Raw genomic sequence first — 11,831 nt, forward strand, 5'->3', positions numbered from 1 at the left:
AAGGTTATGAAGAACCTAGGGGCAGGACAGGAATAAAGACACAGACATAGAGAATGGACTTGAGGACGCAGGGAATGGGAAGGGTAAGCTGGGACGAAGTGAGAGAGTGGCATGGACATATATATACTACCAAATGTAAAGTAGATAGCTAGTGGGAAGCAGCCGCATAGCACAGGGAGATCAGCTTGGTGCTTTGTGACCACCTAGAGGGGTGGGATAGGGAGGGTGGGAGAGAGACGCAAGAGGGAGGAGATATGAGGGTATATGTATATGTATAGCTGATTCATTTTGTTATAAAGCAGAAACTAACACACCATTGTAAAGCAATTATACCCCAATTAAAAATGTTAAAAAAAAAAAAGTACTGCTTCTCCACTTTATGTGCATAAGAATCACCTGGAGCTCTTGTTAAAATGCTGATCTGGATTCAGTAGGTCTGGGCTTCTGCATTTGTAACAAGTGATGCATTACTAACATCTTCTGCATTTCTAACATCGCAGGTGATGCTGATGCAGCTGGTCTGGGAACCACAGTCTGAGTAGCCAAGATTCATGGCCTCTCGTCCTTCCCCTGTAGCTCATACTTCACCTTATAACAAATTCTATTCCACTTTGGTCCTTTGGGTTAAAGCCAATAAACCCAAACTGCCTACGATGTTAAAATCTGGGAGGTTAACTGATCCCATTACATGTTCTGCTTTGCAAGTTAGAATGAGGACTTACAGAATTAAACTATATTCAGCATAGAATTAAAAAACAATTAAAAACGTGAATCACGCTCCATATTGATTCAGACTCTCCATATCCTTTGATTTCAGCAGTATTATTGTCATGCCTTGACCTCTTGTTAATTAACAAGATTTTAAAAGATGGATTGATGAAAATGATGTGCTGATCAACTTATCTGATGACACTGAAACTAAGTAAAAATTCTTTTGGAAATTTACTTAATCTATACCAAGAGACATTAAGTTTGTTTACACCAGCATTGTTTTGATATTTGACCTCATATTCTCATTCCTGATAACATATTACAAATAATTTACTTATACAACAAATATTTGCTGAGCATTTACTACATGCCCCTCCCTGTAACAGATGGTGAATTAACTTAAAAGGAAAAAAGCACTTTCTGCAAAGATATTTATTTCAGTATTAACTAAAACAAAAAACTTGGCAACTAAATCTTCAACAACTGTGGAATAATTATGTACATTTCGATATAAAAACTCAAAGTAATAGTTCAAGACATTAAAAATGCTGTGTAGATTACAAAATTGTGTGTAAAAGGAACTTTAAAGAGGACTAAAAAACTGTAGAATCAAAAAACTGAAATAAAAGCTAGGGAGGTGTATTGTTATAATATTACCGTAAATAAAACGTTGCCGTAAAATACTTATTAAAAAACCCACACTTGTAGCAGCATCAGATACTATAAAGGTTCATTTCTTTGACTACTGATGCAACTTTTAAAAAGCCTTCTCTTACACCAAAAAAAACCATTTCTGTCCTTTCCTGCCTCCATAGCCTGCTTCTTCCTGTCTGTAAATGCAGGCAGAAGATGTCGAGGAGGTAATCTAGAGCTCTCCTGATTTACAGTGAGGAAAATAACAGTTTCCTGAAGAAGCTGGCAAATGTTATGCAGACATTTTACATCTGTATCAGTGTTATCAATGACATGGATTCTACAAAGCTAAACCCAGGCATCAAGGTATTATTCTTTCAGCTATTTTTGCTTAAAATTTATTGGTTTGGGGTTCTATTTTTCTCATATTGCAAACTTTATGGATATTGGGTTTTTAGTTGTAAATATCATCGTTTATATTTGAGTTTACTCAGTGTTGGAATCCCTATGTAATTCTTTAAGTTTGGTAAGTTCTCAGGTACAAAGGCATAACTTAGGGAGGGGAGTGGGAGGTGTGTGTGTGTGTATATGTGTGTGTTTAGGTAGACTACCACAGCTAGTGGGTGATGAATGGCATTGGGGTGGGAATGGGGGAAAGGGAGTTTGGGGATTTTTTTTTTTCAGAGAGAGTGCAAGGCTCAGGGACGCTGTCCTGCAAACTATCAACTTTTATTCTTCTCTCATCCTTTCACCTAACAAAGACTTGCCAGGGCTGTGAAGAATAGATAAACATACACAGAACTAGAAGGACTGAGTAAGTGATAAGCCTTTTAACAGCAGAGATTTTATGAAGCTTACTATGAGCTAATTTGAAAAACAGTGTTGCTGAATGGTGAAGAAAGGATGCTGTCATATCCAGAGTTAGAGTGATGCCAATTCCTTCTGGGCACCATTCATACGGATAAGTTTGCTTCTTTGCCCTACGTCAAGGAATTAAGAGGAATGCCTCCTGGTTTGCCCTCCTATTTACACTCCTGACACACAGAGGTGAAGGCAGGTGGGGTTTTGCATTATTTTGTACGCGCAAGGGTTTGTTCAGTGACCTTGGAAAAGCCCAGTGCTAATGTATTACAGCAGGTGGCAGCCTTTCCCTGGGAGAGAAGGAAGAGCTAGTCTTACCTAAGGCAAAATTGTTTTGGGTTTTATAGCTTTTCTTTGATATTAAGTGTAAGGTGATTTATCTAGGGCCTGAAGTTAAGACTGGCTTTATAACAGAGGGAAGAGGAACAGGAACCCTGGAACCCAGAAAAGGGGATGTGGGCTCACTTCCGGGACCCGGCCGCTTAGTCACTGACTCTGAGTTACTCAGTGGCTGCCCTTGGGGAGCCTGGTCAAGTTCAGACTCCACACCAACAGGTGTGGGTGAAGGCATCAGCCTGAGGCTCAGAAAGGGGCTCTGAGCAAGAGGCCCCAGGGAGGTAAAGAACTGACCTAAAGGCATAGAATCAGAGCAGATCAAGAAGACTCTGCTCTATACGGTGAGGAAGGGAGTTTGATAGCAGAAGTATCCCCTTTTCATTCCAGATCTGTAAAGAAACATCTAAACTGCCAAATGTTTTTTTGAAACGGTTATTAAGTTATTCTCCTTCAAGTTTGCAAAGTGCTTAATGGATAGCCAGACTTGGCTGAGAAGCTTGACGCTGGATATATATCCAGTTCGTTTCTACTTTCTTAATGGTATGATTGTATTTTATCATTTATCAAGAAGGAACTATGTCAACTATATTTCAATTTAAAAAGGTTTTATGTAAAATGTTATTCAAAACAGTGTGAATAAGGAGACATTTACTAAAGTACTTACAAATGGATTTGCTTTGTGACTAAAGGTAATTACTGTGATGAGATGGGGGTAGGAACACTCAGATATCAAGGAACTAGCTGTGACTATTTAAATTAATTAAAATTAAAGCAAAAATTCAATTCCTCAGCTGCATTAACCACATTTCAAGAGCTCAATAGTCATCTCTGGCTAATGGCTACCATATTGGAGAGCACAGATTATTGACCATTTCCATGGTCACAGAAAGTCCTACTAGTCGGCGCTGGACTAGAGGAAAAAACTGGGGAGTGCTGCCAAGTGAAAAGGCATGCGGTTAAGAACAAGCCCTCCTTGTAATATTAAGTATTGTAATCATAATTCCTCAGTGCGGTAGGAGTTTCAAATAGAGTATTTCATATAATTCTGAAGGCAATCCACGACCATAACAACAGTGCAGCCTACATTTGTGGAAACATTAATGCTGGCCAGGCACTAAGGGCTCTGTTGTAATAACTCATTGGTCTTTGCAAAAAACCGGTGACTTCTAACTTATCTGTGGTTACCTGGCTTGTAAGGAACAGCTGGAACTCAAACCCATGTTTTTCTGGGTTGTAATAATTAGAGAGAAGACGTGGGAAATGCCTAGCACACTCTGTATGTGAATAAAATCTGCTTTTAAGCCACTTTCCCCTTAAACTGGGCCAACTCTTGGATTCTCTGTCATATACTTGTCTTTCTGGCTGAAGAAGGCTTTATGCCAATTCTGATAGAGTAACAATGATGCCCTGTTTGTCAGGATGTGAGCCATTTCCTTCCCCCCCGCCAAAGCAGAATCGGCTGTCTGCACAAAGGAAGTTGGTTTCTCAGAAGCTCACCTTCGTAGAAATCAAGTCTATTTGGGTGAAAATTTTGAAGTAAGATATTCTTGTTTAAGACAAAAATATTCTTATTTAAGACTGGAAGTATATATGGGAAAATGCTGTTTTCTCTAGGTTGGTACAGTTATGAAAAATATTTCCTTTTTGCCCTTTTCTACTTTTTCTTCAAAATGTTTGCTCTATTTTGTAACTTTTCTACATGAATATGTGTAATAACATTTAACAAAATCAAATCCAGATACTACATCATGAAACTGGTTAATTGGTTAACAATATTTTAAGCTTTTGATAATATAGCAAATACTGTAATACTAGCCAATAAAAAACTTTAAATTGAATGCTAAATAATACTTTAACCAATAGCCGAGGAAGCATGGAATTTAATTATAAGGTTAAAAACGGCAATAAACAGTATTTGGGTACTCACTGCCTCTCTGCAGGTGGGGACTCGGGGTGTTTTATGTCAGTGGCCCCATGGATGCCTGCTTTATGTCATCCCATTCAAGATGAAGTAGGGACTGGTCCATAAAACAGTCTGTGATTCACGCCGTTACTTTTATCATCAATTAGCACCATATGGTCTTTGAAAACTAATAAACGTGGTGTGAGGAAAGAGAAAAGGGATCTTTTCAAACTACGGCATAGATGTCTGTCCTTCCCAGGTGAGGCTCATTATGTAGGAGTGCTGTAACTGCAAGGAAGGCAAAGGGGAAAAAGGAGGTTGAGAACTGGCCCGTTAAGTGCTACGGTTCTTTTCTCCTATAAAATTCAGACTGTGTGATAGTTTTACTTTAAAAGCATGTCTTTACCTACTTTTAACTCACACACCATTGTAAAGCAATTATACTCCAATAAAGATGTTTAAAAAAAAAGTGGTGTTCTTTTAAGTGTGTATGCATTTTAATTTTCTTTAGTGAAATTTGGTACGCTGCTAAAGGATATCTTTACATACTTTTAGTTAAACCTGTAGTGTGAGTCTACTGTGAAATAATAGCCAAATGAAATGGTAGCCAAAAACGTTTTCAAATATCTAAGAATTCTGATTGAATACAGTTTATAGAATCATTCACTTTAATGGCCTAATAAAATTTTTAAGTATAAAAGATAATTTAGAGGATCAAGTGATAATGTAGCAGCAGAGAATCAAGAATTCACTCCTTATTCCCTCACTTCCCCCACCTCTGAGGCTTCCATTTAAAAGCATTACTGCTAACTTTAGAATGTAATTTAAGTTAGGTGGCTATAGGTTTAAAGCTAAGGAAAAACAAAAGACATGTGAATTCCCAGATCTGTCTAAGCAGGCAGTTGGAGATAAGAAAGAATGAACTGAAAAAGGGCAACAGATTCATTCCACAGGTGGTGTATGCAGCTGCAAGGACTCGGTGAGCCAAGCCCTTTTCAGAAACACAGAGAAATATTCAGCCTTGTCCGCTCTCATTCCCTGCAAGAGGACAGACCTGGCACCCTTAAAAAGGAAGAGTCCTGGAATCAGACCAGGCTCTTTTGTGTTTCCCGTTTGAAGGCATTCTGAAAAAAACAGAATCCTGAGATCAATTCACTTAAAAAAATTATGTACATACATATATGAATACCATGCATTTTATACTGCCTGATGGATGACAAACAATCCACCTCTGCCAACTAAATTGTCTTTGCAGATGTCTTGGAGCTACCTGTTTGTCTCTTCTATTCTGATTTTCATAGTAAGATATTATTTCAAATAATTTTTCTTTTTGCTTGTGGAAGTAACAAGGCTAGGGTCACTGATCTGATACCACAGAATGATATGTTCATTCTTGGTTCCACACTGCACTTCTGGTTTCATAAAGAAGGTTGCATTTAGGCTTTGGTTTACAGAGTTCAGTTTACAGGTGTATCCTCCACTCTATTTTATTCCCATCCTCTGGCTTTCCACTGCTGTGTGCTTTGCTCAAGTGTGGTTAAATGGATGAGCTACTCACACAGCACTTCACATGGATCATCTCAAAAGGCAGGCATCACATCTCATTTGTGGAATGAAAAAACTTCAGGAAAGATAGGGTTTACATCTTTCCTTTTTTTTTTTTTTTTTTTTTCTTTTGGACTTTAAGTGCAAAGACTTGAGTTAATCACCCTCCTCAGTTCATGATGGTACATGATCATCCATGCAAGGTCTTATCATTTTCCTTTTCTATTTTATTATTTTGCCCTTTCATCTCCAGCATCGGCAGCCACTCTGATATATTTAATATGTGCCTGGATAGGCACGGACCCCCAAGTTTTTAATATAATATTGTTTTATGAATGTATGTGTTTTAATTCTGTATTGTTCAATGGCTCATTTCTGTTTACTGATTTTTTTTAATGCAGTGCTGTTTTTAAGTTCTTTCCATGTTCCTTTATGCCCATGTAGCTAATTTCTTTGAACTGCTACATAAGGTTCCATAGCATGTGTCAGATACCTTTAATATGTCCATCCCCCTAGTGATAGGACACCTGGACTGCCTCTAACTCCCTTGTACCACAAACAATCCTGTGATAAACATCTTTATACACGTCTCCTTATGAACCTGTGCGGAGAGGAATTCCCGAGTCATAGGTTGCGTGTGTGCATGTGAATGTGTGCAAGCACACACACACACACGCACAATTCAATACTGCCAAAGTGCTCTCTAGAATACGTGTATCTATTTACCATCCCACCAGCAGCACATGAGGGTCCTTGGTTTCTCTTTGCCGGGAATGCCAAATCATTGTCCAGCTTTCTAATTTTTACAAATCTGTGTGTAGGTGGTATCTTAAAAAGTCTTAATATGCATTTCTGTGTTTACTGGTGACATTGAACTTCTCTTCAACCCTTCTTAGCCATTTGGGTTTCTACTTGTGAGAAATGGCTATTCTTACTCTTTGTCAATTTTTTTTTTTTTTTTACTCAGTCCAGATCTTTTTTTTTTGTTTTATTGAAGTATAGTTGATTTACAATGTTGTATTAATTTCTGCTATATAGCAAAGTGACTCAGTTATTCATATACATATTCTTTTTCATATTCTTTTCCATTATGGTTTATCACAGGATATTGAACATAGTTCCCTGTGCTATACATTAGGACCTTGTTGTTTATCTAGTCTATATATAATAGTTCGCATCTACTAATCCCGAACTCCCAATCCTTCCCTCCCCCATCTCCCCTCCCCCTTGGCAACCACAAGTCTGTTCTCTATGTCTGTGACTCTGTTTCTGTTTCATAGATAGTTCATTTGTCAATGTTTTGACAAAGATTCTTTACTTCACCAAACTTTAGTCAGGCTTCTGAACCTTCCCCTACGCCCATCTCTTCTCTGCACTTCCTTGTGAAATCCAGCTTTAGCAAGAACCCCGCTAAGTCAGTTTAACCAGAACCCTCCACCCTCGATATCTGATCACCCTTGATATCTGATCAGGTTCCTCATCCTCTACCATCCCTCAGGTGATGTCTGATCACCCAGGTCTATCTTCAGCAAAAATCTTGTTAGTTTGATTTAGCCAGAATGCCCCTTACTGCTGATTTTCCTCTTAATAATTTTCCATTCTCTGACCCCTCCACCCCTGCTCACTTACCCATGCTCTATTTGGAGTTGAGCCCAGTCTATCTCCCTTACTGTATAATTCCATTGTAGTGGTCCCTATACCACAAAGTAATCTGAACAGGGGAAGTTTAATATAAAGTATATTAACTAAAAGTGGGATTAACTACTAAGGAGTAACCAGAACTTTAAAGAATACAGGAATAGTTTATATGGGGAGCAGTACTTTCTAAGGCAGTGTTACTGAACTTCTATTTTCATTATTGCTCTCCTAAGGAGATTTTTTTAGACATTTTCCCCCCTTAATGCTCCCCTCCATGAAATTTTAACACTGCAGATAAACTGTGTATCTGTTTATGTGCTGTGGCCTTTTTCAGGGCCATAAACCATTGTAATACTTAAGATTATTTCACACCTCCCCCCCAAGAACCAGTTTTTACCCCCCACTGAGAGTGCTTGCCCTAGGACTAAGGCTGAACACCCAAGGAAGGGACAAACTTGGAAGAGCTCTGTCTCCCCTCAAGGCTGAGATTCTGATCTCACTGAAGAGGGTGTAGCTGTCATCCATTGGGTGGTAGAGAAATTCTCTGAGGTGCTGCAAGTCAGGATGGAGAAGAAATCACCTCGCGGAGTAGCTGTGAGACGTGCTGGGTGGTTGAGTGTGGTTAGGATTCTGGTACCCACTAGCTGCCATGCACTGCAGGAGAAGGAAAACCACATCAGAACAAAGAAGCGAAGCACTTTCCTCCTGCAGTGGCCCTCCAGTGCTCTTTCCTGACAAGGCATCATGCCAGCTGCAAAGGAGAAATATTTACAGGGTCCAACTCCAGCATCACAAAGCAGGGTAGTAAAGGGTGGATTTGAGCTGAGAAGAAATAAACTGGTAACTGGAACATGCATCAGAAGAAACTCTTTTAAATTTAAGGTTCTAATTAAGTTCTGGCTAATCAAAGCTTTACAATGCCAACTCACCATACTGTGGTATATACACATCAAAAACACCTAGGAATTTGCAAAAATGCAGGGCATGTCATCAGTAAAGCAATTTATTAATTTTATGTGTTGCCATTTACATGTGATGTTTATGTCTTTGGCCCACTGTCAGTGAGATTTATACTTTGAGTTATTTTCTTGAGAATGAATGTGAATGTCTGATTTGTCTGTATTCTTTCTCTAAACAATTCAGCCATAGACTGTTGACCAGCTGACACCAATCTTGTCTTTTTGATAGTAACATTTCTCAGGGTAATTCAATGGACATTTTGATTTACCAGTAAATCTGTTGTGAGGCTGGTAAATATATCAGTTCATCAGGACCTGATTATTCTTGGGTGAACAGACGAAATTGAGTTTCTGAATCACAAATCAAAGGTCTAAACCTTTGATGTAGAGCAGAGCAGATGTACAAATCATTGTACCACGGAAGCCTAGATTGTCCAGTGAGACTTCCCCACTCACCATATACTGAGCTACCTAAAGGTAATGTGTGCAGCCAAGGAACAGAGCAAAGATAGCTAGTCAATGTCTTTGGTCTTGTTTGAAATTTGCCCCAGTGCTAATTGCTTATGTAAGCCTATAGCTGCATATCATATAGATGTTTCAATTCATACTTCTAGTTTAGATTTGGGCGTGAAATGGCTTCCTAAAACAGGGCATGTGAATCAAGCTCTCTGGAATTTAGTTTCATTACTTGTAATGTGAGAAAGTTGGTAAAGATTACATAAGTGGTATGTTAAATAAGCACAATTCTCTGACCTAATCGAAAAGCAACCTTATATATTTATTTTTGCCCCCACTGTTCCTTTACATATATATAAAGTCAGATGGTGAGGGGGAAGAGAGGTCATCTTTCTCTGCCCTAGGCTGAAACCTGTGGCAGGCCCATAAATTTTCTGGCCACTCTGGCACCATAGACTTTCAAATTCAGTTATATAAACAGTCTTGATACAGAAATTAGCTAAGTGTAAGATATTAATCAAAACTCCAAAGCTGATGTTAAGAACACACCTTTTCCTCTCCGCAAGCCCAAGATATCTTCACTCTGAAAGCCTGCAGTGGGAAGGGGGAGGGATATTGGATGGCTCTTCCTCAAGTCTTCTTGTCAAGTGAATGGAAATATCATTACACTGTTCCTGAGATCCACTCTCCACCGTTTTCTACCTTCCTCTCTGCCCAGGAGGCTGACCCTGTATAAATGTGTTCTCTTTCTCTCTGGCTTCCAGTTGGCTTTGGCCAATGGGGAGCCCTTGCAGAAGACCAGAGAAGGTCAAGGTATTCATCCCTTGGCTTTCTCCTAGTGAGACTGCCTTTGGTTGGCTTGGGTCAAGGTCACTGCTCCTCTTACTGTGGTCTGCTCCAAATAACACTCCCTTTCCAGATGCTGATAATCACTCCCTTAGGGTCCCAGGGTGTCAACCACTCTGTTTCTTTTAACCCCTAGTTCCCAGACTGTCCCTTGGGTTTTCATTACACCCCCAACAACCTCCTTACAAATAGTCTCTTTGAAAAGAAGCTCTTCTCAACTTATCCTAATTTAAGTGTACCATCTGTTTCCTGTTGGGACCCTAACTGGAAAAAATTCATCAAAATTCGTATTGCATAGCAACGCTTGAAGTTTAAAAAATCCATTTTCTTAGATTAAGTAACACATCACAATACTCACTCTTAAAATCATTTGCCCCACAATATTATTATCCAAAGTACTTCAACAACTACTGTACTGTACTGGGCCAAGTCTAGGTTCAGAAAAGCCAGAGCTGGGGCTTCTAGTCTCTCCCAATTCATCTCTTTCCTTCTTGTTCAGGGCTCTCTTGCTGGTAATCTCTCCCACCGAAAGGAAAAATGGACCTAATTAGTTTCAATATCTTCATGAATTAGTCTAATATATTTCCAGGAAAATATGCATTTTAAAAGAGAACTCCAGGATAAAAAATGAAGCTCCAATGACAGAAATTTCAGACTCTGTGACACCAGGAATGGGGAAGTATGTTTGACCTCATCTATTCTGAGCAAGATGAGGCGTAATTTTCCTACATCTTTGCTCTAAAACATATCACACAGGGCTGAGTTTTAAAGTCCCTGCTTCAGTGTTTATGCAACTGTTCAGGACTTTCCAGGGTATCAGTTATTCAAAAAAAATGTAGCCCAAGTCAAGGAGAGCTTAGCGTTTAGTTTTGAAAGTACAAGAAATACCTAAAGATTGTGGGTAATTGTTTCATTGTGTGCCTGAAAAATCACTAATGTTGCCTCGCTTTTTACATCTTACCTCTGATCAGCCCTGCAGCTTCAGCTACACTTAAATGAAAGAAATCAAGTAAACAACTTTTAGCAATCAGGGAACCTTAAAATTGCAGGTGATATGTAGCAGGTTAAGCACACAGCAACACACATGCAATCATTCAAATTTTGTACCTGGCAAATGAGGCTAACAATTTATACCTTGATCTGACGTGATTATTTGAAAAAGCTGCTTTTCTGTGGCATAAATATAGATGCTAGTTCTGTCTTGCAGCCAAGTTTCTCACTAGAAAGCCACATTAATCTTATAAGAAACTAGAAACTTACAAAGAAACTAGTAGAAATGATTTCTTCTAAATTGTAAATAAAAAGGTATCCATGAGTGCTTGTCGAGTTTAAAAATATTGTCTTTCTCCTTTTTCCCTCTGCATGAACTTAGTTGGTTTTGGTCCACACATATTTACTCCTTATTATGTGCCAGGCACAGTTTAATGCAAAAATACACCGCTGAAGAAGGCAAACCAAGTCCCTGTCCAAGGTGGTTGCCCTCCAAGTGAGGGGGAGAGAGGTAACAAACATTTAAACAAACAAATAATACAATTTCAGGAACTAAGGGCTATGAAGAAGACAAAATAGGGTAATATGGTCGACGGTACCTGGGGTGGGATGTGGCTGCGTGGTGACATCTGAGTTGAGATCTGAAGGCTGAGAAGGAGGCAGTAGTGTGACAATCTAGAGAAGAGCTCTGCTAGCAAAGAAACAGTAAGTGCAAAGGACCTGGGGTTGAAATGAGCCTGGTGTATTTGAGAGCAGAAAGGTGGGCAGTGTGGCTCTAGTAGAGTAAGAGGGAAGGCTTGGAAGATGAGGCTGAAGAGGGAGGCTGAGTCAGGTCAGAGTGATAGGAAGCTATTGGAGGATTTAAAGCTGGGAAGTGATAGGATCTAATTTATATTTTAAAAAGAAAAGTCTGGCTGCTTTGTGGAAAACAGAGTGTAGGAGGTTGGACATAG

The 11,831-nt window shown here is 39.2% G+C and overlaps 1 long non-coding RNA gene across 1 annotated transcript in view; it reads right to left on the bottom strand.

Annotated features, from left to right (window-relative positions):
* LOC129392649 (uncharacterized) overlaps positions 1–10,086 on the bottom strand; it is a 30,151-nt gene extending 20,065 nt beyond the window's left edge. The window contains exons 1-2 of the long non-coding RNA XR_008618909.1: positions 8,128–10,086; positions 4,469–4,732 (exon numbers count right to left, since the gene is read on the bottom strand). This is a non-coding gene — a long non-coding RNA (uncharacterized lncRNA). The remainder of the gene's footprint in view (positions 1–4,468; positions 4,733–8,127) is intronic.
* Between the last annotated feature and the right edge of the window lie 1,745 nt (positions 10,087–11,831).

The sequence above is a fragment of the Physeter macrocephalus genome, chromosome 12 (assembly GCF_002837175.3).
Source record: "Physeter macrocephalus isolate SW-GA chromosome 12, ASM283717v5, whole genome shotgun sequence".
In the NCBI taxonomy this organism is placed as follows: domain Eukaryota; kingdom Metazoa; phylum Chordata; class Mammalia; order Artiodactyla; family Physeteridae; genus Physeter; species Physeter macrocephalus.